This window comes from Myotis nattereri, assembly GCF_964212035.1.
Source record: "Myotis nattereri genome assembly, chromosome: 3".
NCBI lineage: Eukaryota > Metazoa > Chordata > Mammalia > Chiroptera > Vespertilionidae > Myotis > Myotis nattereri.
The window spans coordinates 187614796-187639821 of record NC_138077.1 but is presented as its reverse complement, the minus strand read 5'-3'; the positions used below and the strand labels follow the sequence as shown (position 1 = coordinate 187639821).

The 25026-nt window shown below is 53.6% G+C and overlaps 1 long non-coding RNA gene and 1 pseudogene across 2 annotated transcripts; both read right to left on the bottom strand.

Moving 5' to 3' along the window:
* Positions 1 to 2637: 2637 nt before the first annotated feature.
* Positions 2638 to 16375, bottom strand: LOC308516776. The gene is made up of 3 exons (XR_013995785.1): positions 16360 to 16375; positions 9564 to 9637; positions 2638 to 2759 (listed from the first exon to the last, which is right to left on the bottom strand). It is a non-coding gene; the product is annotated as an uncharacterized lncRNA (long non-coding RNA).
* A 6815-nt stretch (positions 16376 to 23190) lies between these two features.
* On the bottom strand, positions 23191 to 23499 carry LOC308515559 (U6 snRNA-associated Sm-like protein LSm3; annotated as a pseudogene). The gene has a single exon. The product of its transcript is annotated as a U6 snRNA-associated Sm-like protein LSm3 (transcript).
* Positions 23500 to 25026: the final 1527 nt, after the last annotated feature.

The following is a 25026-nucleotide window of genomic DNA, read 5'->3' as shown; positions in this document are numbered from 1 at the left end:
ACGGCCCAGCCCAGGCCCCTGTCTCATGGTTCTCTGCCTGGGAGCAGAGCCCAATTCACCTATTTCAGGGTCTCTGGCTGGTTCCTACATTCAAGACCCTGACCTCTGGTTCTTAAGGGACCGGCGTGAAGGTTTTGTTGACTCTGCTCTAAAAACTGTTCTGCTCTGCACCAATTCCTACTGGGGGTCCAGGCCTAACCCACCCCTTCATTCACCAGGATCTGAGCTGGACATGGCCTGATCCCTCAGAGCTCACAGTCCAATAGGACAGGCAGACCCAAAGCAGAGAGTCACAATCATGCAGTCTGAGGCGGGCACAGAGGACTGGCACATGGAGGAAGTGATGGCTCCAGGTGAGCAGGAACTGGTCAGGGAAGGGGATGGGGAGGAGTGTTCCAAGCAGAGGAAACAAGAGGAACAGAGGCCTGGGGAGAACTGAGCACTGAGCGAGGTCAGCATGGGGGGAGGAGGATGTGGGAGGGGAGGGTCCAGAGTGCAGGATAAGGTTGGCAGATGCTTGACAATGCAGGGCCTAAAGAAGAGCTGAGACCCTTAGGCTTGATCCTGAAGGCAACAGAGAGGCGAGTGAGGGGTTTTATTATTATTTTTAAATATATTTTTATTGGCTTCAGAGAGGAAGGGAGAGAGAGAGAGAAAGAAACATCAATGATGAGAATCATTGATTGGCTAGAGGCCGCAACCCGGGCATGTGCCCTTGACTGGAATCGAACCCGGGACCCTTAAGTCCATAGGCCGGTGCTCTATCCACTGAGCCAAACCAGCTAGGGCAGTTAGGGGTTTTAAACTGGGGGGGGGGGGGGGGGTGACATGATTAGGCTTTCATTTTGCAACATGACTCTTACTTTGGAATGAAGAATGGATTATGAGAAAAGAGAGAGGAGAGCCCAAACCAGAGCTGAGGGTGGCTTGGGTGAAGGGAGCAGAGAGAGAAGTGGATGCATTCCAGAGATATTTAGAAGGCAGAAACAACAGAACTTGGTGATGGATTAGATGTGGGGTATGAGAGGGAGGAGGCTCGGAGGAGGCCGAGGTTTCTGACTTGGGTGGCTGGGTGGGTGGTAATGCCATGCGCCAGGAGAGAAAACACAGGAAGACGAGCAGGTCTGGGGGGATGAGAGTGAGGGGTACAGGCTGGGGCATGTTGCGTCTGAAGCAGGGGGAAAGGCAGTTATTCTCCCAGGATGTGTTGACTCCGAAAGCCCAGCTGGGCGGTCCTCCCTCTGCCTTCATGCTCCCTGTCTGAAGGCCCTGAGTGTGTCCAGGGTGGGGGAGGGAGAGCAATGTCCAAGGGCCACAATGTCCAAGGGCTACTGACCACACCTAAGTCTTGACAAGCCTTCGCCTCCCTGCCAATGCGGGAGACACCTGATGACTTTTACCCCAACCTGCCCCTACAGGCTCAAGCAGCCTCCAGCCACCCCCGATCCCCACCCTACTCCGGCTTGTCCAGCCCTCTCACTGCCTGCACCCCAGTGCTCCCATTACCCCTCACCCCTACGCCCTGGGAGGAATACCTCCCCTCCCTCTTGCCCTTCTAGCCCCACCAGGGAGGACAAAGGGCAGGAGCTCCAGTCCAACCCCTCTCCAGATCTGGTCCTGAATAATTAATGAGCCATTAGGAGAAAGGGCCTGTGTGGAGCAAGGAGAGAGATCTTTGCCTAGCGACTTGGAGAGGAGGGTGTGGAAAACCCTATGGCCTGCTGACCCCTGGGTTGGCCCTGAGCCACCTCTGGGCTCAGAACAGACTGGGAACAGCCCCTTCCCCCAGGGACCTTGGCTCCGACCTCGCCCCTCCCCCTCAGTGTGCAGATTGGCTAAATCCGCCCTGTGCCCCGCCTCCCACCAGTAACCAAGCAATGGTAACCATGGTGACGGGGCGGCCAGTCTGTAGTGCCAGGCAGGGGGAAGGGCGGCAGGAAAGGGATGAAAGTTCGGAGTTGGATCTGGGCAGGGGACAGTCCCACCTCCTCCAGCACACACACAGGGGTGCTGGAGCCCAGCTGCCTCCTGGACAAGTGCAGAGGGCCGGGGAGAGGGGGATGCCCCTTTGTCTTGAAGATTCAGGGGAGAGGGAAGGAGGGGCTCAGTGTCTCCACACCTCAATCTCCAGGGTCCAGCCCAGGGAAGAGCTATAATGGCTCTGCCTTCTGAGCCCTCTCTGTATCTGTGGATACAAGTGGCATTCCATGGTCATTCACATTCCTGGTGCATCACCCCCCATTCCCACGCCAACCCCCGACATGGCTCACGCTGTGCCTTCTGCACAGATTTGCAGTGGCGGACACAATACACGCCTGAGCATGTCACCCAATGACCACATGAATCTTGGACATGTCGAACCGGCAGCCCATAAAACAGGATAACACTCAGACATGCCCAATCCTGCAGTGCCTTAAGGGACATGTGGCATTCCACAGGATGCTCCCAGGAAGCATGGATGGGGGCTCTCTGTGAGGGGTTCTCTCTAGGACAGAAGGTCTGGAGGGGTAGCTAGCCATCCTGTCTTTCCTAGTAGCTGGTCCTGCCCCCATCCCAGAGTCCTGCTAGGAGGGACACCACCTTTTGAGCTGGGAGAGCCCACACCTTGAAGGGTCAGACTTACTGTCGCCATGGGCGCCCGCCACCAAACCAAGCATCACGAGTGCGGGCACAAGGGGCACCATCCTCCTCCTTGGTGCTGGTTCAGGGGCCATCCAGAGCTCCAGTGCCACGGCCAGCCACAGCCCAGGACAATCTACCTGTGATGGAGAGAAGGGCAAGCTAATCAACCAAAGGACTTATATGCAAGCATATAGGCCTAACCAATGGACACAGACAACAGGGGGGTGAGGGCATGAAGGGGGGATAACGGGTAACATGGGGATAAGGACACATATGTAATAACTTAATCAATAAAAAAAAGAGAGAGAGAGAAGGGCAAGCTAGTTAGCTGTTATCCACCAATGTCCCTATTGCCCACCCATGCCACCTCCTGGCCTTACCACCCAGACACCCGCTCATCTTCACTGACCATCCAGAGCCCAGTTCAACAGACCCCCCCTTGTACTAGTCAATGATCACCTTCTGACCCCTGTGACCACCTAGGCTCCTCACTGATCCTCCAGTGACCCCCCCAAAAAGCCCAATAGTCACACTATAGGGAGAGAGTATAAGAGGCCTTCAGGTCATTCCCTAAACCTGAATAGGGGGCAGGGACGCTCCACCCCAGATCCTGCCTTCCCAACTGGCCTCCATAAGGGGCAGGGACAGGGAAACGAGGTCAGAGATACAGAGACTAAACAAAACAAGACAGAGACAGAGATCAGGGAGAAGTTAGCAGACCCATACAGGCTAGGGACTCCAGAGCCCCTGGGGCACCCTGTTCCCCCTCCTGTCTCAACAGGGAGGGAACAGGCAGGAGGCCAGACCCCACATGCTGAGTGCAGACCTGAGCACAAACTTGATAGTGGCTGACAGGATCCAGGAATCAGAGGCTTGAAGTCAAAGCCACAACCTGTCCAGGTTCGCCAGGACACGCTCTTGACAAGTTGCAGCTGCCCACCTGGCTACCCCCGTCCTACCAATTCTCATGGCACCTTCCCATTCCAATGGGAAACTATAGGGAGGCCCTAGTGGCCAGGGATGGGGGTGCTGAACCCTAGATTCAACCCACACCTCCTCTGCTCTTGTCCCAGCAGGGACATGGGCAAACTTCACAGAGCCACAGGCTCCAAAGTGTCACCCACACAGACAGGACCCTGTGCATGGGGAAGATCACATTTGGGCCGACTGAATGCCTCCAGGCCTTTGCTCACACCACGCAGTACAGATGCACTGTGTCCGCGGCCCAGCCCCACTGGGGAACTCCTGAGGGCCTCTTCCATGTCCCCACATGGAGGGCTTCAGGGGATTCACACCAGTGACCACCAGCTTTGTTTCTACTTTCCTCTGGGCAGGGGCTGGCACATAAGTCCCTCACTGATGCTCTAAAAATGCCACCAGACACAGAGGGCGAGTGAGTGATAGTGAACATACCTCATGGCCCTACAGTGGTATGCACTGACTCTGGTGGGAGAGTTGTGATCACAGCTGACCCACAATAAGAAAATTTGCAAGGAGGTGACAGGACTATAGGGGGAGAGTATAAGAGGCCTTCATAGAGGTGAACACGAAAGGACAGGGCTCAAAGATGGCTCTACTCCTTCCTAGAACTTGAATCCTAGTCTCAAGTGAGAAAGTCAAAGGTCATGAGATCAGAGGGCAGTAGGCGAGCAAAGGGGCTGGGACAAAGCAAGCAGGACTGTGGAGTGGAGCGGGCTGAACACAAAGGGAAATGGGTGGGAGATGTCCCTTGTCCTGAATCTTGCCGGAAGTCTGAGACAGGAGCTGAGCTGTGAAAGTAGGTTGAAAGGGGTATATGGGCATCCAGCCCCATCTATATAACCCCTGGGGGTCCGCTCAATGATCACAGAGCTCAGGTAGCTGAGACCAGGAGAGGGAGCCCCCACAATATGCCCTCCCTGCATGGCCATTTAGGGATGGAGGTCACATATCACAGAGCCCTATCTGGGCTTGGTCATCATGGCGCTGTGCTCAGCGGTGCAGCCAGCAACAGAATTCAACATCCCAGCAGACATCAGGAGGCGAAACGCCCTGTCAGGCTGACAAGCAGGTATGGTCCCGACACAACCTCCTGTAGTCCCTGGGACAGATATCATGGCTCATAGCTCAGTGGAGTGTTGCACCAAAAGACAGGGAGAGGGGCTTATACAGATGTCACGGGGGCACCAATACAACATTCACCAAGGTTTAACCTCAGGGAAAGCAGCCGGTGTGAACCCCCGCAGTGCAGATATCACAGGGACTCAACCCTGAGGAACAACATCCTGGGAGCATAGCTCCTTGGTTCGGACATAAAGGGAGTGAAACTACATAAAACAGATATTATGGCGGTACAATTACACAGCACAGTCACCCTGAAATGTAACTCCCCAATATAATTATCACAGAGGCTTAATCCCCTGTAGCTGCCTTGGTGCACACAGCAATGCAACACCCAGGTGCAGACATCAGAGGTAGCTGTCTGGTCCAGACATCAACATAGTGTAGGGGTTCCACACATCATGGGAGTGCAGCTGCCTGGTAGACATTACAGTTGCATTACTCTCCAGTACTTTATCGTAGAGGTGTCACCTGCTATAGACTGAAAGGGTTCTATGTCCATAACACAGCCACCATGGGGACAAAACACAGAGCAGAGAGCATGAGGGACAATGTTGGATGAGATTCTGACCATGGTGTCAGAGAACCTGGGCTTCTGGTAACCTCAGCTGGATGTGACAAAAGACAAGTGGCTCTTACTTGGGGACTCCAGGACCCCCTGTGTTTCTGGGTCTAGGGTATTCGTGACACTGTTCAGGTCCAGAAAGCAGAACAGACAAAGGTGGAGAAGCTGAAAAGACATTTCCTCCCCAGAGAGCTCTTCCAGCAGCCCATGGACACAGGGACATGGCTGCCCAGAGAGAGAGGAGGTACGGGGCCACACAAACACAGACACTTTCTCAGGGAACTACTCAGGCAACCATGTAGCTGTCCGAAGCAGGGCCTCTCCCTCACCAGCTCCTGGCATGAGCAAGCTGCCCTCCCGCCCCAGATTCTGGGCACAGAGCCTGTCCCGTGTCAGGTGGTGCAGGCCACTCCCAGCTCTGGGGCCTCCTCGTCAAGAGTCCCCGACCCCTGGGCGGCCCCCGCTCCAGAGTGCTCAGGGTCACCTGTGGGAAAAAGGTGGGCGAGGAGCAGGGAGGGGACGATGCCAGCCGTGCTGGGGTTGCAGAGAATCCGGCGTGACAGTGTTAAGAGCAGGGCGTCCACTTTCGCCACCACGGCTGGGTGAGTCTGGGCTTTTAACACCTGAGATGAGACAAGGCCTGAACATCTGTACACTCAGGCGCATCTCTGAACTGCGCTGTGGACCATCGGTTCTAACGGACTGACGCGGACAGGAAAACAAACTCCGCACTGTATGAGGCTGCAGAATATAATTAAATGTAATTTTCCTACATTCAGAATGGCTTTTAATATACAATATACCCTTTTTCTTTGCTGTCAGTGTGAAACTGCCAACTGCCCTTTCTTGGGAAGAACTGTCCTTTATTTTCAAATTTTGTCCTTGGTGTTAAAATGTCCTTTCTGGTATGAAATGATGGTGGTAGCAGATAGCAGTTTTTTGTGTTTTTTTTAAATAATGTCTTTATTTGGCAAAATAAAAAATTGCCAACCCCATGGCAGGCCCCCAAGTGCTTTTGGAAACTGAACTGGTTTGTGAAATCAAAGACCCTGGGAGTCACTTCTCTGAGGGAAAAGGGAGGAGGGAGCAGGCACCACACCAGGCCACGCGACTCAATACAATCGTCATGGAAATGCATGCTACACAGAGGTCACGTCACCTTCATGCAGCCCAACCTAGCCACCCTTGTCAGCCTTAGAGCCCCACCCCCGGGGGCCCTGTGACACCAGAAATGGGGGGGGGGGAGAGATGTTTCCCTGGCTGGAGCACAGAGGGGATCATTCTGACCTCCTCGTGAATATGCAAACACAGACTGATTTGTTTCCCTTCGGCACGTGTTGTTATTCACAAATATTAATTAATCTCCAAATACCACCTGTTCCTTCAGTCGCCTCCCCAGGCCGGAATCCTGGTTCCCAGGAGGCTGGGGCCCCAAAATGGACATCAGCAGAAGGAGGGGTCTCCAGGGCCCCACAGAGCGCCCGCCAAGGGGAGAGGCTGGTGTTTGAGCAAGAGGAGCCTGAGGGCAGCGAGAGCTGGAAGCTGTTCATCTTCTAATCAGCCGGCAGCTAACCGAGCCCTTTTGTCACGTCCTGGACAGTTCACCGCGTGGCACTGCAGCAGCGGCCACGGAGGCGGAAACAGGCTTGTTACACTTGGGAAGGGGAAACCAACATGTTTCCAACTCTCACCAAACCAACCGCCGAATTAGGACCGGAATAAATCACAGGCTCAGCCGGGACCCCAGCCCTGGGGAAGGAGGCAGCCGACAGCAGGCTGCCTGTCTCGCTTCCAGCCAGCTGGCCTGTCACTGAGCGCAGCCACAGCCCGCCTGCCCGCCCACAGCTGGGCCCCCTCAGCTTCCCGGGCTCCCCTGAGAATGGAGGGGGGATTAGAAAGAGTGTCCCAGAGTCTCGGGGGGGCGGGGCGGGGAGAGAAGAGGAGGGCATAAGGTCCAGCAGAGGCTTAGCTCTGGGGGCAGACCCAAGGGACCAGCAGAGGCACCCTCCTACAGCCATAATCCCAAGCCACCAGAGTGGAGCCTCCCCTGGGGTAATGCTCACCGATGTGGCTGCCCCCGGGCCTCTGCACTTGGCGCGCTCTCTACTGAGAAGAAGGCCCTTCTCCTGTCCCCACCTGCTCACCTTTCAGAACTCAGCTCAAGTGACCCACCCATCACTAACTAGCTCCCTGGACTGGCCACCCCCAGTTTTCCAGGTTTGTACAGATTAGTAAAGGCAGCAAGAGGTGATATCAATCCAGGGTGGTTCCATCCCCCGTGGGACATTACACAATGCCTGGAGACATTTGTCAACACTGGGGGTGGGTGGGGGGGGTGGGGGGTGGGGGACAGGTGCTCCTGGCGTCTAGTGGGAAGAAACAGGGAGGCTGCTAGATGTCCTACAGACACCCTACAAGAGGCCCGCCTCCACAACAAAGGATTATCTGGTCAATGTCAACAGCACTGAGGTTGAAAAACCCTGATGTAGACAGCCCGATCTTTCGCTGCCGTAGCCTAGCACCTGCCCTGGACCCTGCCCCAGAGCCCAGTCCCCTACGAGCACCCTGGGCCCGTACCCAAGGAGGCCTCAGCCTGGCTAATCGCTTATACCAGCTGTCCCTGGGCCTCAGTGCATCTTCCCCTCCCCCTCCAAGTCAGCACGGCCTCCAGAAACAGAGCTTTACAGGAACCCCACCTTCACACATGCCAGCAGCAAGCGGCCTCCCCAGAAGACAGGGCGTTTCACTTGCAGGCACCTTTTCTGGTAAGATTGGGCTCCCAGGTAGGTAAGATCCATCATCTCAGAATGGACAGGTAAAGGGATATAAGGTATTCCCACACCCACCCTCCCCATCTGACCCTTCTCACCTGTGACAAGTCCTTTTTTGCTGCTGCTTCTAAATAACCTCAACTTCCATCTCACCGCACAGGACCTGGCCCCCGGCAGATAGCCAATACAGGCTCATTCCCCTCCCCTGCCCAGGCCAGACCCCTCTCTTCCACGCCCTCTTCCTTCAGCCGTCTGTGCAGAACTGTTCAGTGAGCCCTGCTGGGCCCTGAGCCAGGAGGCAGGATGATGAACAAGACAGTCTTGGGCTCTGCCTTCAAGCTCTCAGAGGATGGCGCGACAGGAACTCATCCTCCCCCATCCCGCTCCTCCTCCAGGTCCCCATCTCAGTGACAGTGCCACCGTGACCCGGTCACCCAAGCCAACCAGTCCTCCTCAAATGCTCCCTTTTCCTCATCCCACACACCCAGCGGGTCAATAGCGGGTCAATACGTTTGAATCTGCCCTGCACCCATCCAACCACCACATCAGTAAGACCTTCAACACCGCCCTCTTTTTTTTAAAATCCTCACTCGAGGATATATTTATTGATTTTTAGAGAGAGAGAGAGGGCATTGATTGTGAGAAAAATTGATTGGTTGCCCCTGTACACGCCCCAACTGGGAATAGAACCCACAACCTAGGTATGTGCCCTGACCTTCTGCAACCTTTTGGTGCACGGGATGACACTCCAAGCTACCTGGCCAGGGCAACCGCTTACCTTTTAAGTGGGCTCCATGCCTCTGGTCACTCCCTCCCAATCCATTGTGCACACAAACCAATGCCCCCTTTTTAGCTCACTTTGCTTGGCTGCTTTATTTCACAGTAGACACAATGTTTCATAAGTAGACAAAAGGATGGGAAAATAGGTAGAGGAATGCACCAATGCTGCTTCTCTGCTCAAGAGCCTTCAATGCCGCCATATCACCCTCAGCAAACAGTCCAGTCTTTAGCCTGGCATCCAAGGCCCATCATGCTCTGATTCCAACCTAACTCTCCAACCCACCCACTTGTGCTTCTAGCGGAAAGAAAAGAGAAGTGGACCTCAAGGAGACTAGGAATGAGGTGCTCCGGATCCTATGGGTACCCTACTCCTCCTACCACAATCGACAGTTGAAGAGAACAGTCTTTTCTATAGAAACACGGTAAACGGAAAAGCAGCGATCCCAGGATGTCACCCAGAAGCCTATTTCACACCTACAGCAGCCGACAAGCTGTGTATCAGTCCCCACCCACCTCCATCATCCATTCCGGTCAGAAACCCGGGCAGCATCCCTGACACCTCCCCTCCCTCATGCCCCACATTCAATCCTTCACCCTGTCCTTTCTACTCCACCTCCCTCAGAGAACTCAAAACCCCTCTCCCCACCTCCATCACCGCCGCCCTGGTCCAGGCCTCCGTCGTCTCTCAGCCACACGCACACCCCGCACACTTTGGGCACACTCACCAGGTCTTTGCTTGCTCACACCAGTTACTCTTGGACAACCAGCACTCTTGGATAACCGAGGCCTCTGCTCCTTCCTGGAGAGAGTGGATAGAATGAGAACATTAAGAATTTCCTCACAGCAGAATAACTACTGACACAGAAAGACATTCAAAAGTTACTGTTTATGCAGGGAGGGGAAAAAGCAGGTTATGGAATTGTTCCTGAAGGAAGATCCCCATTTAGTGACAATGCCCTTCACTTCACTCATTCACTCGCTTATTCGATACTCCTGAGCACCTACTGTGTGCCAGACTTGCTCCCAGCCACCCAGGATACAGCTGTAAACAGCACAGACCAAGTCCCTGGCTTCAGGAGTAACACTGTGTCCAAGCTCCTCGGCATAACCATCCAGCCAGTGGAGCAGCTGGCGAGGCCCTCTCTACAGCACTACCTGCCCATGCTCCCTGCCCTCCCACCAGCCAACTGCAAGAGCTTCCTCTTCTGATCCTCAGATGTGCCACGTTTCTTCCAATCTCCCAGCCTATGCCACTGCCAGGAACACACTAGCCACGTTTTTCTAGCCAATTACCCCTCAGATCTCAGGGCCAATGGTTCTTTCTCACATGAAGTCCTAGACGACATGCTGGGCCTTGCCTTGGAGCAGTGACCACAAGTGTGATGATTTATTCATTTACACATTTGCTGAGTGGTCGCTGAGTCACACCCCGAAGCTGGGTGTGTGCCCGGTCCAGCTCTGTATCCCCAATACCCAGCAGAGAGCTGGCACATAGTAGGTGCTTCATCCAGGTCTGCGGAATGAGTGGATGAATGCATGAATGAGTTCACAGAAAACAGGCCCGCTTCGAAGAACCACACCAGCATACATGCAGCCTTCAAAGAAGCTTTAAAAACAATATTTATTTTTGACTTTCTGCTTCTCTATAATTTTTAAAATGAAGGCGTGCCCTGGATGCCTCCTCCGCTGGCACACATAGAGCAACAAAGCCTGGCCCCTTCCTTCTAGCACCATTACTGAGCCTCCACCAGTGTGGGCACCATCCTGGGTGGGGGTAGGGGCCAGGCACGCCCACTCCATCTCATCACCACCTCACCACAGCTCAGCGACTTGGCACCGCTGGTGCCCATTAGACATAAGCTACACCTCGAAACGGGCTTATCCTCAACCTCCCGCCCCCACATGCACATGGATCCCCGCCCCACAGCAATGCCATCTTAGTTCCTCCCAAAGCCGACACACGGAATGGGGCTCAGGGAGGGGGTCCTCACCAGCCCGGGCCAGCCTCCTGTGTCTGGGAATCGTCCTCACTTGAGACTGACCACCTTTGCCAACACGGGAGATGTCCTCACTGATGGAAGACCCGCCAGCCCAGTACCATCCGCGCTGGCCCTGTGGGCCTCACCCTCTCCTGCCTCCATCACCCCCAGTCCCCAAGAACCAATAGTCCTGGGACTCACTCAGGATGGCTCCCCTCCCCCAGACCATTGAGTTTCTCCACAAAGTTCCCTTTGGCCACTGCTCCTAGCACACAGGCCGTCAGGCGGGTCTGGCCAGACAAACCAGCTTCCATGTCCGAAACTCAAAGGCCCATTTGTCTGGGGACGCCAGCGGGGCCTCACAGTGCCAGATGTGAGGCTGTTGGCTCTACCGCTGCTCAGGGACCCTGGGGCAGAGGAGCAGAGTCCCAGGCGAGAACAGGGAGGATCCGATCCCCACCCCCGCACCCCCAAGCCCACTGGCAATACTGCCACGGCCACACCAGGAGACTGGGGCTGGTGTCCACAGATGGGACCTAAACTGAGCAGGAGCCACACCTGGAAAAAGGTATGTGCTCCAAATGGCCAAAGGCGGTCCGAGAACCGATGAAACGGGCATTTGGAAAGACCCTAGAGCACACAGATTGGCATCAGGGAAGGATTCAACAGCACCTGGAACCACACCAGGCCAGGATCAGACTGGCCCCCAACCCACCTAGACAGACAATCAGAATCACCCCTCCGCTTCACCAGAATTACTCTAGAGACTCATCCTAAGATAAGCCCAGAACAATCAGAACTACTGCATACACCCAGAAGATCAACTAGAAAGCTACTCAGAGGGAACCTGACTGGTACCGGAAACAGGTTAGATATCTCTGATTGGCATCCAGAAAGGCCTCAGAAGGGCTGAGGTTGGTGGCCAGGACCCAGATCAGGTAAGAAGGCCTTGGCAGCAACCTGGGGCTGGCCCCCAGCAGGGCTCTTCGTCGTGGCCTGGCAGCAGGACAAGGAACAAGTTGAAATGCAGAGAAGCACAGATTCGCCCCCAGAGGAACCCTCAGGCAAGCCCCTTGGGATGCACCAGGAGCAGCTCCAGGATGCAGCAGCTACAACCCTGCTGAGGAGCGAGAACCATCCTTTTCAGATCTGGAGGTTGGGGACACACGAAATACTGGTGCACCTGAACCTCAGAGGCAGATGTGGGAATAAAGAACCTCACTAGATACCCAGGGTTCAGGCGGGGTGAGGGAAATGGGCAAGTGGGCATGCTGAGTCTGCCCCTCTGAGAATCCCCTCCATCCACCCCAAACACAGGGTCTCTTGTCCAGGGCTTCTTCCCCTAGTCTCCCCATACGGGCCCGTCTGTAGATCAAAAATACCCGAGCAACACACAGTCGCATAAACACGATGAGGGCTGAGAGCTGGGCACTCCCTTTGTTGGGCTCCCCAACTTGCTAGCCTAAGCTCAGAACTGCAGCTACTGTAGATGAGCAGGTGCCCTCACCTTAACAAGGTGGTTTGTAAAGGCCCCTCATTCTGACGGAGGTGGGTGTGCACCACCCATGTTGATCACAGTAACAATGGCTAACACGGACCTGGTGCTTACTAGATGCCAGGCCCTGTCCTAAGCACTTGCAGCACATTAACTTTAATCCTCACAACAACCCTCTACGGCACCGAATTTTATTACACACCGTTGACAAATGAGAAAACTGACTCAGAGATGTTAAGCTTGCTCAAAGTTACACGGCCATTAAGTGGAGTTGAACCCCAGCAGTTAGAAACCAGAGTCTGTGGTCTTAACCACTGAGGTTGTCTTCTCTTGATGAGCACAGCTCTACACTCACATAACTCCATCCTTTCACAGGCCGAGACTTCTCTCTCCAACTCCAGATGCTCACACTCAACCCCCTGCTGGAGGTCCGCCCACCCTGCCCCAACCTCAAATGCTGCATCTCAAAGCAATGTGTCCAACCCTGAGCTCACTATCTGCCTTCCAAGTCTACCTCTCCGCCTAAGTCCCTAGCTCTGTGAAGGCCCCACTTTTCACTTCCAAGAACCTGGACTCCTTCCTCTTCCTCACCCCCACATCCAACAAATCATCCTGTCTTAATAAATGTGCCTTCTAAATGGCTCCATGCCACTGCCCTATCCTAGCCATCATCCTCTCACCTGACTTACCTGATCCCTCCTCCTCCTCCTCACTGAGCATCCTACCTTCATCCATTTCCCATAACCACAGAATCCTCTTCCAGAAACAAATCTGATCATAACACACTCCGCACCTCCCACTCCCAGGCTTTAATCCTTTGGGTCTCCCTTCTGTGTTCTCAGAATAAAGTCACAGCTACTTAAGCGGGCATTCAAGGCCCTCTGTGATCCACTATATCTCTGATACCCCACAAATAACAAGACCTCTGAGTCTTCACTCGTACTGTTTTTTCCTGTCTCGAATGCCCTTTCTTCAATTAGAAAACTCCTACTCATCTCTCAAAACCCAATTCAGATAGCCCCTTCTTGGTCTCCTCTGAGACTTATCTCACTTTGGCCTCTGGACTCTCCCCTCTGCCTTTCCATGTTAAATACCCCTAACTTTCTAACCTCAGCTCAGAATTTAAGTTGCTTTAGGTGAACTCATGATGAGCTCAATCTCAGTAGCTCCTAAGGGGTGGTGGGCTGCCTCTTCCACACAGCTGTCAGTCCCATAGGAAGCAAAGCAGCCTGGCTGAAAGTGCCTAGCCCAGAGTCTGGCACACAGTTAGCAATCAATAAGAGGTTACTGAATTGCTCTACATTCCCATGATGCAATCTGTTCCCCTAGGGACCATGAGCTTCTCAAGGGCAAGACCCTGGCTGCAAGCCTGGCCCAAGCACACAGCAGTGTCATAACCACAATGGAAGCAAATGCCACTGCTGCTGACTGAACTATCATCCAGTTCCCTTGGATTCTCACAACAGCCTTGGATTAGCTGCCCCATTTCACAGGGGGTAAAACTGAGCCTTAGGGAGGAAATGAGCTCCTCAAGGTCTCAAGTCAGAAAGTGAAAGAGCTATATTGTGTGTCACAGCCTCTGTGGAGAAGGTCTAGCTCCCACCTGCCCCTGACCAAGGGCCCTCAGTAATGGACTTGCACAGTTAGGGTGAGGGGGGAGAGTGAGGGGAGCACAGATTGCCAGGGCCAGCATTTTGTTGCATTCCAATACAATTTCCAAGAAAAATTTTAGCCAGTCTCTGCTTACTATACCCCCCTGCGCCCCCAAAAAACAACCCCTGCTTCACCACCACTCAGATCCAGCCTCCTCTCTTAGAAGTCCCGATACCACATCCACCTCACAGGGTGCACAAAGCTGGACAGAGAGAAGGTGAGGAGCTGCTGGGGGGAGAAAGACAGGGAGGAAGGACGGAATGATATCAAAACAACTTCCTTGTTAAAGGGAAGAAAAGAGGAAAGAGGGAGAACACATGGGAAAGAAAACACGACTACAGAGACATTTCAAATGATGAGGACGTTGAGCAAGCAAAAATGTGCAAGAAAGTGGGCACGAGGATGCACAAGACTGTGAGTGTGCACACGCCCCTCCCTGGGTGTGCACGGTGGTGCTGTGAGAGCACAAGCATGAAGTGGTTGGTGCAGGGCATGCAAGCACAGCAGATTTCTGCTCTCCGGCTGCCATGCAGGCCCAAGTGTGCAAGTGTGAGGGCAGTGAGGCAAATGGATGTGTAAGCGGAGTGAGCTGAGTGTGGAGATGAGGGGGTGTGAGTGTGTGGCCTGTGCCCGGCGCTGCAGATGTGGGGAGCTGTGCTTGGGGAGTTACACCTGCTGCTTCCTGAAGTCCTAGGTTTGTACATATAATCAGTGAAAAACCGGGATTTTCTTGCTCTCTTGAAGCAAGAGTTAATAAGGAGCCAAGCATAGAATTTCCCGAGATTTCCTGCCAGAACCCTCCTCTGGATCACAACAGATCCCTGCTGCCTCCCAAAGAATCCCTCCGCAGACCCTTTCCCTTCTCAGGGGATCCCTCACTATCCAAGGCCCCACTGGAAGCACCACGGGGCTCCTTTTCCAGCCTCTCACCCCAGGGCACTTCCTGGATTCTCCAGCCAGATCCCGCACAGGGTCACTCTGGATCCCTGCCCTTGTCTGTTCAGAGCCAAAGCGGAGCCTTAATCACCCACACTCAGCAGTCGGGCCGCCCGAGCTCTGCGTCGCTGTCCCCAGGGGAATCCAGAGGATCCCCTCACACTGGCAGCCTCCCCTCCATTCCCCGGCGCACACAGGGGCAGGCTCCCACTCCCCACCCTGTTCCACCCACCGAGGGGCCCTGCACTGGGGTGTTGGGGGAATGTTGAAATGGGGAGAAAGGCCGGCCCTTCCCCCACCCTGGGATGGAAGAACCAGAGGGGCAGCATTCCACAGAAATGGGGAGGGGGCCTAGCAGAGGAATGCGGAGACGCCAAGCGACCAGGGAGAGACCAGACCGAGAGACCCAGGAAGGGAGACTCAGAGGTGGGGGTGGGGGCCACAGCGAGCCCCGAGGAGGAGCACAGCGACCCGGGAGGAGAGAACAGAGACCGAGGAGGGAGAGCAGAGACAGACCCTGAGATTGAGGGGGGAGGCGGGAAGGGGAGGTGAATTTGGGAGGCAGTGACACAGGGAGACGGAGATACAGAGATGTTGAAGGGCAGAGACAGAGACAGGGACACACAAGGAAAGCGAGAAAGAAGCGGAGATAAACGTGGGCACCGCGATGAGGACTGGGGCACACCGGGACGGGACGGGACGGGACGCGGGCGACTGAGTGAACTTTCCGGAGAGGGTGCGAGTGGACACGTCCTCCCGGGGCAGGTCGCTCCAGGGCCTTCTGGACCCTGCACGGGGTGGGGGTGGGGACAGCCCGCCCCGGCCCCTCCCCAGCCCGCGCTGGCGACGGAGGGGGGTGAGGGTTCCAAACTCGCGCCTGGCGCACCCCGGGACCGCACGTGCGCCAGGGCCGCGAGCGAGCGAGACGGGGACGCGTCGCTGCGGATCCCCTGCCGGCTGGGAGGGGGCGCCGGTGCGGCGGGGGCGCGGCCTGGACCCACCCGGGGCCAGGGTGGTCGGGGGAGGCGGAGGGCCGCCCCCAGAGCGCGTCCGCGCCGGGGGAGGGGGGCGGTGGGGCGGGGCGGGGGAGGGGGAGCACCAATGCAAAAGGGAAACTTTGCACTGGGGGGGCGCGGGCTGCGGCTCAGGTGCGGCGGGGAGGCCGGCAGAGGCGGGGGAGGGCGACGAGGAGCCGGTCGGCCGGCGGCGGTGGGGGGCGCGTCTGCCGCGGGCGGGGGAGGGGGGGGCGGCGGTGAGCGCGAGGAGGAGTCGCCGGGTGAGGGGGGACCGAGCAGAGGCTGCGGGCGCGGCAGGTGGGGGCGCGGCCCGGCCTCAGCGGCGCCCCAAGCCCCCCGGGACCGCCACCAGCTCCGCTGGGCGGACGCGGGAAGAGGGCGGGGGCTGTGGGGCAGGAACAAATGCGGAGGGGACTGTCGGGGGGCCAGGGGGGCCACTCACCGCCTCTCCAGGGGCCGTCGGTCCGCATGTCCCCCACGAGCCGCTGAGGCTGCTGCTCTCTCTCCTCTTCTGCCTCCGCCGCCGCCGCCGCCGCCCCCGGGTCCCACTCCCGCCACCGCCACCCGAGCTAGAGCCGGAGCTGGAGCCGCCGCCTCGGCCGCCGCCGCCACCGCCAGCGCTCCCGCCGCTCCCGCTCCCGCGCCAGCTCCAGCCGCGCGCCCCCGCTCGCCGCGCCCGCGCCCCTGCCCTGCCGTGCTCGTGCCCGGCGCCGCCCCTCCCCTCGTGCACTCTCGCTCAGAGAACCGCGGAGCCAAGTAGGCCCAGCGAGGCCGCAGCCCAACGCCGGCTGCAAACGACTGGAACTCCCGGTATGGAACCGGAACCCCGACAATGAGCATGTACAGACCCAAACTCCCATACGAGGTCCAGATCCTACTAGTGGTTCCCAGGCCCAATATGAATCTGATACTACCCCCAAGTCCTCCCCATACTGATGCAAATAGAATATTGAGCCCTGACCCACCCCCCAACTCAATATTGAGTTCAAACCCCTGAATCTGAAATTGGCTCAAGCAGTGATTTAAATCTGAAGCCCCATATGGAGCCCAGATACCAATTCTGACTCTGACCTCCTGATCACCTCTCACTACCTGAGCTTTAAGCTTGATAGTGACAATAGCACCAACCCTGGTACCAATGCTGAGCCCCCATTCCTAGATGAACCCTAAAGTCCAATAGCTACCTTGTTATGAACCCCAGTGCTCTCTTCTGAACCCCAAACCTCACATAAAACTCCAATCCCAACCTCAGGTCAACGCCAACACACTTTCTGAGCTGGGATGCCCAATTTCTGAATTGAGATTGGGTCAGCAGAAAAGGACCTAACACAAATACCGACCCCAAACCCCACCCACCCTTGGGACCATTTCGGACCCTAACTTGACCCAACTCTAATAATCATCTTCTTGGAACCCAAGATTAATGAGACTGGCTTTGCAGAAACTCCATGCAAATCCGCTTCGTCTCCATACTCACCCTCTACTTCTCTGATCAGATGTCAACCCCACCTCAGGCTGGCCAATACCCCAATATTTATATCAATTTCAACTGTGAGCCTGAGTCAAGTCTTGAATTAGCCCTTGAGTTCAAGACTTGATAATGTCCTCCAAACTTGATATAAACCTTGGTATTGAGTTTCTGACTCCTCATACCAAACTCATATGCAGACCCTATAAATTTCTGGACTAAACCAATCATGTACCTGAGGATTTATTCTGAGCCCTAACTCCTAGGGACTTGGGTGAGCTCCGAAGCTAGAGCCACACCTCGGCAGCAAAGCCCTCAGCGTCAGACCCACCTTCCCAGTCCGTGCCACCACCACGTAAAAGTCAGCCAAAACCACAACTGCCCTCTCTTGCCCACCCCTCTCATGAAAGATGGGGAACCTACCTGTACTGCCGTAGGTCAGGTGAGGACCCCTGTGGAGTGTCTGATTTTCTGCGGGGCCTCTCTGATACCTCTATGAGTTTGGGAGTCAGATGAGAAATAAACAGAGTTTGAGGATTGTTGAAGCACCTGGATTCAGGGTTCACAGGTGCAGGGCAGGGGTGAAGGTGGGGCCTAAGGATTCAGCTGAGAGGTCAAGTTCTGGTAATCACTGCCTGCTTTTGCGGGACTTGGATTCAGAAACAGTGTGTCTGCGCCCCCTGGTGTGTAAGAAGGGGATGGGACTGACTCCCGTGACTCTGGGCAAACAATTAGATCCTGATGACAAACGGAAAGATGAATATTCCTAGTCAGTGGCTTTTTGCCCATTGGTCATTTTGGTGTACTGTGGAGGAGGTATTGAGAATGTTATGCAGCTTTATATATGTTTGCCATAATTTAGGTGTTTCAGAATTTAGGACGGCGCTAGGTTTTTGTTTGGGGCTTCCTTCTCCACCACTCCCCCCAATTTAGAAAAGTATTATTTTTAGCCAATTATGCCAGCTCATTGCTGACTTGTGAAAACAGTCCTTCCCCTTGGCTTGATGGCCTGGACTTTCCTCGATGGCCACCCTTTCTCAATCTCTTGTACCACCTCCTGCTCCTCCTGGGGTCTGTCCTATCCTGTCCCTTCTCTCCCTCTGTCCCTTCTCCCTGGACCATCTCAAGCACCACCAACCATATACTAACTTCCAAATCTCTATCTCTAGTCTGGGCCCCTCCTCTGAGCTCAGGACCCACATAACCAAGAACCTTTTTTCATATCACTCTCTGCATATCCCTCAGGTAAACAGAATTCACTCTCCCACCTAGAGCCACTGGTCTTTAATTGGCCCCATCTCAGGCAGTGGCATCCTCATTCATTCAGTCTCTGGGCCAGAAATACATCTCTCCTGTGTCCCTAGAGACCATGTAGCTCTGTGAGGAATGCATCAGACGGAGGAAGGAGCCCCAGAGGTGGTTGGGGAGAGGGAAAGAGAAAGAGTGGTAGAGGGAGAGAGAGAGAGACAAAGAGCTTCTGACCACACAGAACCAAGTTGGTCATAGAATCTCTTGCACATAATCATAGAAAAGCACCTCTTAAGACCTGCTCTATCTTTTTAAAAAAAATATATATTTTTTAATTGATTTCAGAGAGGAACAGAGAGGAAGAGAGAGATAGAAACGTCAATGATGAGAGGGAATCATTGATTGGCTGCCTCCTGCATGTTGGACTGAGCCTGCAACCCAGGTATGTGCCCTTGACTGGAATGGAACCTGGGGCCCTTCGGTCCGCAGGCCGACACTCTATCCACTGAGCCAAACCAACTAGGGCAAGACCTGCTCTACGTGAGTGGGTTTCAGTACCCTGGATCCTGTTTAGAACCATCACTTCCTCCAGGAAGCTACCCCTAACCACTGGCTGGGTTGGGGCTTACCTGCTGAAGCTCTAAGCATTAGGTATCACCACTACCTATACCTATGTCTGTCCCCCACCCCAGACTGTGGGTTCCTTGAGGGCAGGAGGAACGAGCCTGCCTTGCCCACTGCCATATCCCAGTGGCCAGCATGGGAACCAGACACACAATAGGTGCTCGACACATATTTAAAAGAATGAACAGGTAGATGTTCCCTTTCTGTCCACACAGACACGAATCTCAAGTGTGAGTGCATAACAGCCACAGACAGAGAGGCCCAGGCTCTGTCCAGACTGCCCAGCTCTGAGCATGGGGTCCGTGTGGGTCTGCCCTGCTGCCCTGCTCCTGGGCCTGCTGGGAGGGACGTCCTTGTGCTCATCTGTGAAGGCCAAATGGTACCACGTGGTAGTTCTGTGTCTGCCGTGTTCTGCCCCCAGGGTGCAGGGTGAGGGGAGAGCCAGATGTCAGCTCCCCCTCACTGTTCACCCTTTGTCCAGGTCCTGGCCCACTGGACACTCTGCTCAAACCCATGATGTAAATACATCTTAGTTGCTCTAAATCAAATTAAATTCAGCTTGAGTCCTTACCCTAACCAGATCAGTAAGAATTCCATATCACTCACAGCCCTCCTTCAACTCCCTTCAATTGTCCAAGAACTCCAGGGGCTCGCACAGTCCCAGAGGTGGTTGGTCTGTGCTGCACAGTCTTGTGGGCGAAGGCTGAGGTCCTTTTGGGGACGCTTTTGCAGACATTCGCTGTCACCGCCATGGGGTTTCTACTATGTGTCCCCCAGTCCTTGGGAAGGGGACCCCCCCATTCTTTCCATCCCAGGCTCTTTCAAAAGGGCCTCTCCTATAGACCAGCAAAGTTGCAGCCCTTAGTCTTTGGCATCTGTAGTGACACACAGCCACGTCCGTGGGGGCCTGTTTCAGGGGGGGATGGGAGTACCTGTTCTGCCCCTCACTTCCATGCGGGAGGGGCAGCTCCCTAAGTGGTTCTCCCTCTTAGCCAGTCAGAAGGCACTCTGACACCTGAAAGGAAAACAGTCTGTTTACCTTCTCAGGTGTGCGGTGGGAGAAAAAAATGGCCTCAGAACACAAAAGCCCTTTCATTCCCTCCTGATGAGTCAGTGGGGGTTGGGGATGAGGCCCAGGTTAATTTCTCAATAGAACACTCTGCTGGGGACTTCAGCCCCAGCTTCTCTGAGCAAACAGAAGCTGCCAGGGGAGGGCTTCCTCATCCCCCACTACCAAACCCCCCACGTCCTAGCCTTCCTCGCCATCTCCCTCCTGCTTCCCAGGAGGACGTGCCCCGCAGTAGTGGGCACTGATCCCCAGGATGCTTTGGCTCCTCCAGGACTTCGCTTCTCTCCCCTCACCCATCCCATCCCCTTTGCTATATCATTCCCATAGGCTCATAGTTATTCTTAATTCTTTCTCATCCTAGAAAATAATCTGCTCCCCTGACCCTCCCTCACCGCCCCCCCGCCCCCCCCCCCCCCCCCCCCCCCCGCCAGTGGGAGAGACTGAATATTTCCCTGCTCTGCTCACAACAAATCCAAGAGCTGTTTATAGATGAAGCCTCCACTCTTCCATCTCCTGCTCACACGCAGCCCACTACAACCGGCTTTGGGGACCAACTCTCCACTGAAATTGCTCTTGACATAATGACTATTCACCTCCGTTTTGCCAGATCCAATGACTGTGCCTACTAGGATGCTTTCAGCTTATTGAACTTCTCAGTGGCCTTTGCTACGTCCTGCCATGTGCCTGGGTTACTTCCGTGCCAGAGAAGGCAGACCTTGAGCTCCTCATCACCATGGCCATCTCCTAGGGGCCACTTGGGCACCTCATTCTCACCATCACACACTGGGCCTTGTCCCAGCCCTAACCGCGCCTTTGCTGCTCGCACCTTACTCATGCACCCTCAAGGTAACTGTTCAGTCTCCTCAGGCTTCTTCCCTGTGGACCTCTGTGTGTTCTCCTAATGTATCAGCTCTCTCCTTCTTTCCCTTTTCTTCTTGTTTGTCTAACTTAGATGCCAAGGCCCAACATTTTAATAATTTGCTTGTCAATATCCCAAGCCCTTTTGCCTTTCTGCCTTTGACCATATCTGTCTGGCAAGTCCCCAGCCGCAGATGAGCCCCCTGTCTGCCTTTTAGTGCCTTGTGCCAGCAGCCAAGTGACTCCGCAGGTCAGATTGATGTTCCCATAACCCATAGCCATTGACTGCAGCTGGGCCCTGGACACATTTCTCCAGTCAGCTTGGAACCCTACTCTCTGCAATGGCTGTTTCTAACCTTTCCCATCCTCTTTACACCCCCCTTTCCTCCCTGGCACATGTGATCTTGCCCCTTCCTTTATAGAGAGGATTCAGCCACTAGACAGGAGCTCCCCCAGTTACCCACTAGCACGTTCACACATCTCCCTACATCTGTCCTCTCTCCCGATGCATTAAAGAAAGCACCCCTCCTCCTACCTCAGGCCAGTGCTCCTGCCTCGCCTTGATTCCGAGCCCCTCTGCTTCTCAGGCACCTCACTCTATCCAGAATCCCCTCCCTCTCTGAGCACTGGATCCCACCCTCTCAATTGGATTCTTCCCATCTTTCTGCTCCCTGCAACCTTAACCCCAGCTTCCTTCCCCGCTCTTGGCTATATAGCATTCCTACTCACTCCAACATTCATTTGGATTTGGCTTTCACCTCTCACAGCTCCCCTGAAACACGATGTTTGAGCTATGACTTCCATGTCTCAAAATTGGATGGGATTTTCCCCCCAGTATTCATCTGTTAGATCTTTTGATTACTTCAGTTTAAAAAATATATATATATATATATATATATATATATATATATATTATTGATTTCAGAGAGGAAGGGAGAGGGAGAGAGGGATAGAAACATCAATGATGAGAATCATTGATTGGCTGCCTCCTGCATGCCCCCAACCGGGGATTGAACCTGCAACTAGGCATGTGCCCTGACAGGGAATCGAACCGGTGACCTCTTGGTTCATAGGTTGATGCTCAGCCATTGAGCCATGCCAGCTGAGCTGATTACTTCATTCTTAAAACACTAGCTTCTTTGACCCCTATGGCATCATATTCTCCTGGTTGGTCTCTTTCTCTGTCTCCTTTGCAGGGCCATCCTCCTCCATTCAGTCATTAAATACTCATGCTCTTCAAGGCCTATTCCTAGGCCTTTGCGCTCACTCACTGTGGACTTTTCCCCTGGTGATCTCATCCATGCCTACAATTTGATTGCAATCCATTTGGTGATGATTCACACCTTTATGTCTCCATCCTGGAGAACGTCCTATCTAAGCTCCTGACCAACAGGAGCCTAGCCCACTACCTAGTAAACATCTCTACCTCAGTGTCTCAATGGCACTTCAGTCCCAACATGTCCAAGACCTAACTCATGATCACACTCTGTGAACCTTTCCACTGTTCTCTGTCTCGGTGAATTTGCCACCTAATAGGCAAGCCAGAATCCTAGGAACCATCACCAAATCCTGTTAATTTTACCTCCAAAGCATCTCTTTCCTCTACCCCCTTCTCTTCACCTCTACTGATGCCTTGCTGGTCCAAGCTATTATTACCTCCTTTTTTTTTTGCATTTAAAAAAAAAATCAAAAAAGGAGACATTTAATTTAAATTTAAAAATTCAGATATTGTCTGGGGGAAAAAATCAGTAGAGCAAATCAACTCCTAAAAAAGAGGGCTGCATCTTGGTGATCACATTTACTGGAAGGATTGGAGAAAAATAGAAGTGCCATTTAACTTAAGAATTTGTGAGTTATCTGCAAATCAACTCATTTCAGGAGTGGAAGATTCCTTACTCATTTCTTAATATCAAAATTTACACAGGTTTCTCTTTTCAATATCTTCTACATTTAAAGAAACACTTGTACAAAGTCTCCTAATTTCCATCCAAGATAAATTATTTGTTTCAGCCAACTCTCCATGGAGGGGCAACTAGTACAACACCATCCCCCCACAAAGAGCATTGGAACATGCCATTTTGTTGATTTTTATATCTCTTAATATGTTTCTTCACCAATTTCTGTAGTAGTCACAGTTTCTGCCATATCTTCTAATACCATATTTAAATGTTGACCATGAGCAGGTGATCTGCCTCAAGGCTCTCTGTCATTTCTCATTTTCACATAAATCCGCTCATCCAAGCTGAGTCTGATGAGGTCCAGGGACTCTTCTACCTGTTGGTAGTCAGTTGCTGGTCCACATCATTGACCACCATGTTTCAAACCCCTATTAGTACCTCTCATCTGGATTCCTGAGGAACTCCTAACTGATCTTACTGCATAGCTCTGCCCTTCTCCCGTCTTACCATGTCACTCCCATTAAAACCCTCTACTGACTTCCCATTGCTCCTGGGATAAAGACCCAACTCCTTAAATGGCTTCCCCTTACCTACCTTCCATCATCATTTAGCATTACACTCCCTTCTCCTGCGTTCCCTCCAGCTTCCTTTCAGTTCCTCAAATACACATGTGCCCCCACCCCCAACCACCCAGCCTTTGCACCATTCTTTTTGGAGGACTTTCCCACCCTGCCCACTTCAGTTTTTAGCTCACTTTTGGCTCAGGCATGATTTCTTTGGGGCAGCCTGCCCTGGCCCGTAGTCTAGATCTGGGTTGTTTGGTAGACATTTCACAGAGCTCTGTTTCCCCCACATATAATCATGCTTACGTATTTCTCTGGGACCCCAGCCCTGTGTGGAAGTTGAGCAGAGTCCATGCGGGCTCCAGGCAATGTGGGCAATGTGATTCAGAAGTGTTGTGGGGGCTCTGGCCAGAGGCTTGGAGTTGCATAGGTGTGTATCATGGACACCTCTAGGTTTCCAAGGACGCTCCTTATGCTGCCAGTGCCACAAAGGCCACAGCCAGGACAGACCAGCTGAACTGGCCCCAGTCAGCACAGATCAGCTGCTAGGCAGCCTGGCATTTGGAGACATACAAACCTAGTCTGAATATTACCTATGGCACTTATTAGCTGCTTGGTTTTGGGCAAATTACTTCTCTCTCTAAGCCTCAGCTTCCTCTTCTGTAAAAGGGGAATATTACTTACTGCAGTATTATAAGAATGATATAAAATTGTGTTCATAAAGAGCTTTACCAGAGCTTTTCCAGAGCTTCACATCACAGGTTCTTGAAAATAGAAGCTATTTGATGATTATTGGAATTAGCATAATTAAGCCTCTAATAGTGCAGGCTTGGAGGACCATTTAAAAGCTAATCCCACTGGGCCCAGTATCCCCGTAATCCTCAGCTAGTGTCTAAATGAGACCCTGGTTCATCATCTATCAACCTTCTCTACTTCCTCTCCCCTGATCCAGCTTCCCACTGCTCCCTCCTCAATCTTTCCCTGGTGCCCTCCAGAAGCATTCAGCCCTTTAAGAGGCCCTTCTTCCAATTCCTGCCTAACTGAGGACCCAGCAACTGTTTTCAGGGAAGCTGCCATCCTCCCCACCACAGAGTAAGGAGGAGGGGCAGAGCCTTCTGTGCTCTCAAAAGCCACTCCCAGATCATTATTCCTTCAGCCTCATGGAAAAATTCCTGCTCATTTAAGGCTCATGCCATCTGGCTCTTGCAATTCATTCATTCAATCAAGATTTATTAAGTGCTTTTCCCTCTCTTTCTTCACTTTACTTTCTTTCAGAAAGGATTTAGGTGACATAAAAAACATGCGATACAAGATGCCTGGTACATAGTAGGACTCTGTCTTTTTGAACAAATGAATACATTTAAAAGATCACACAGTTGTT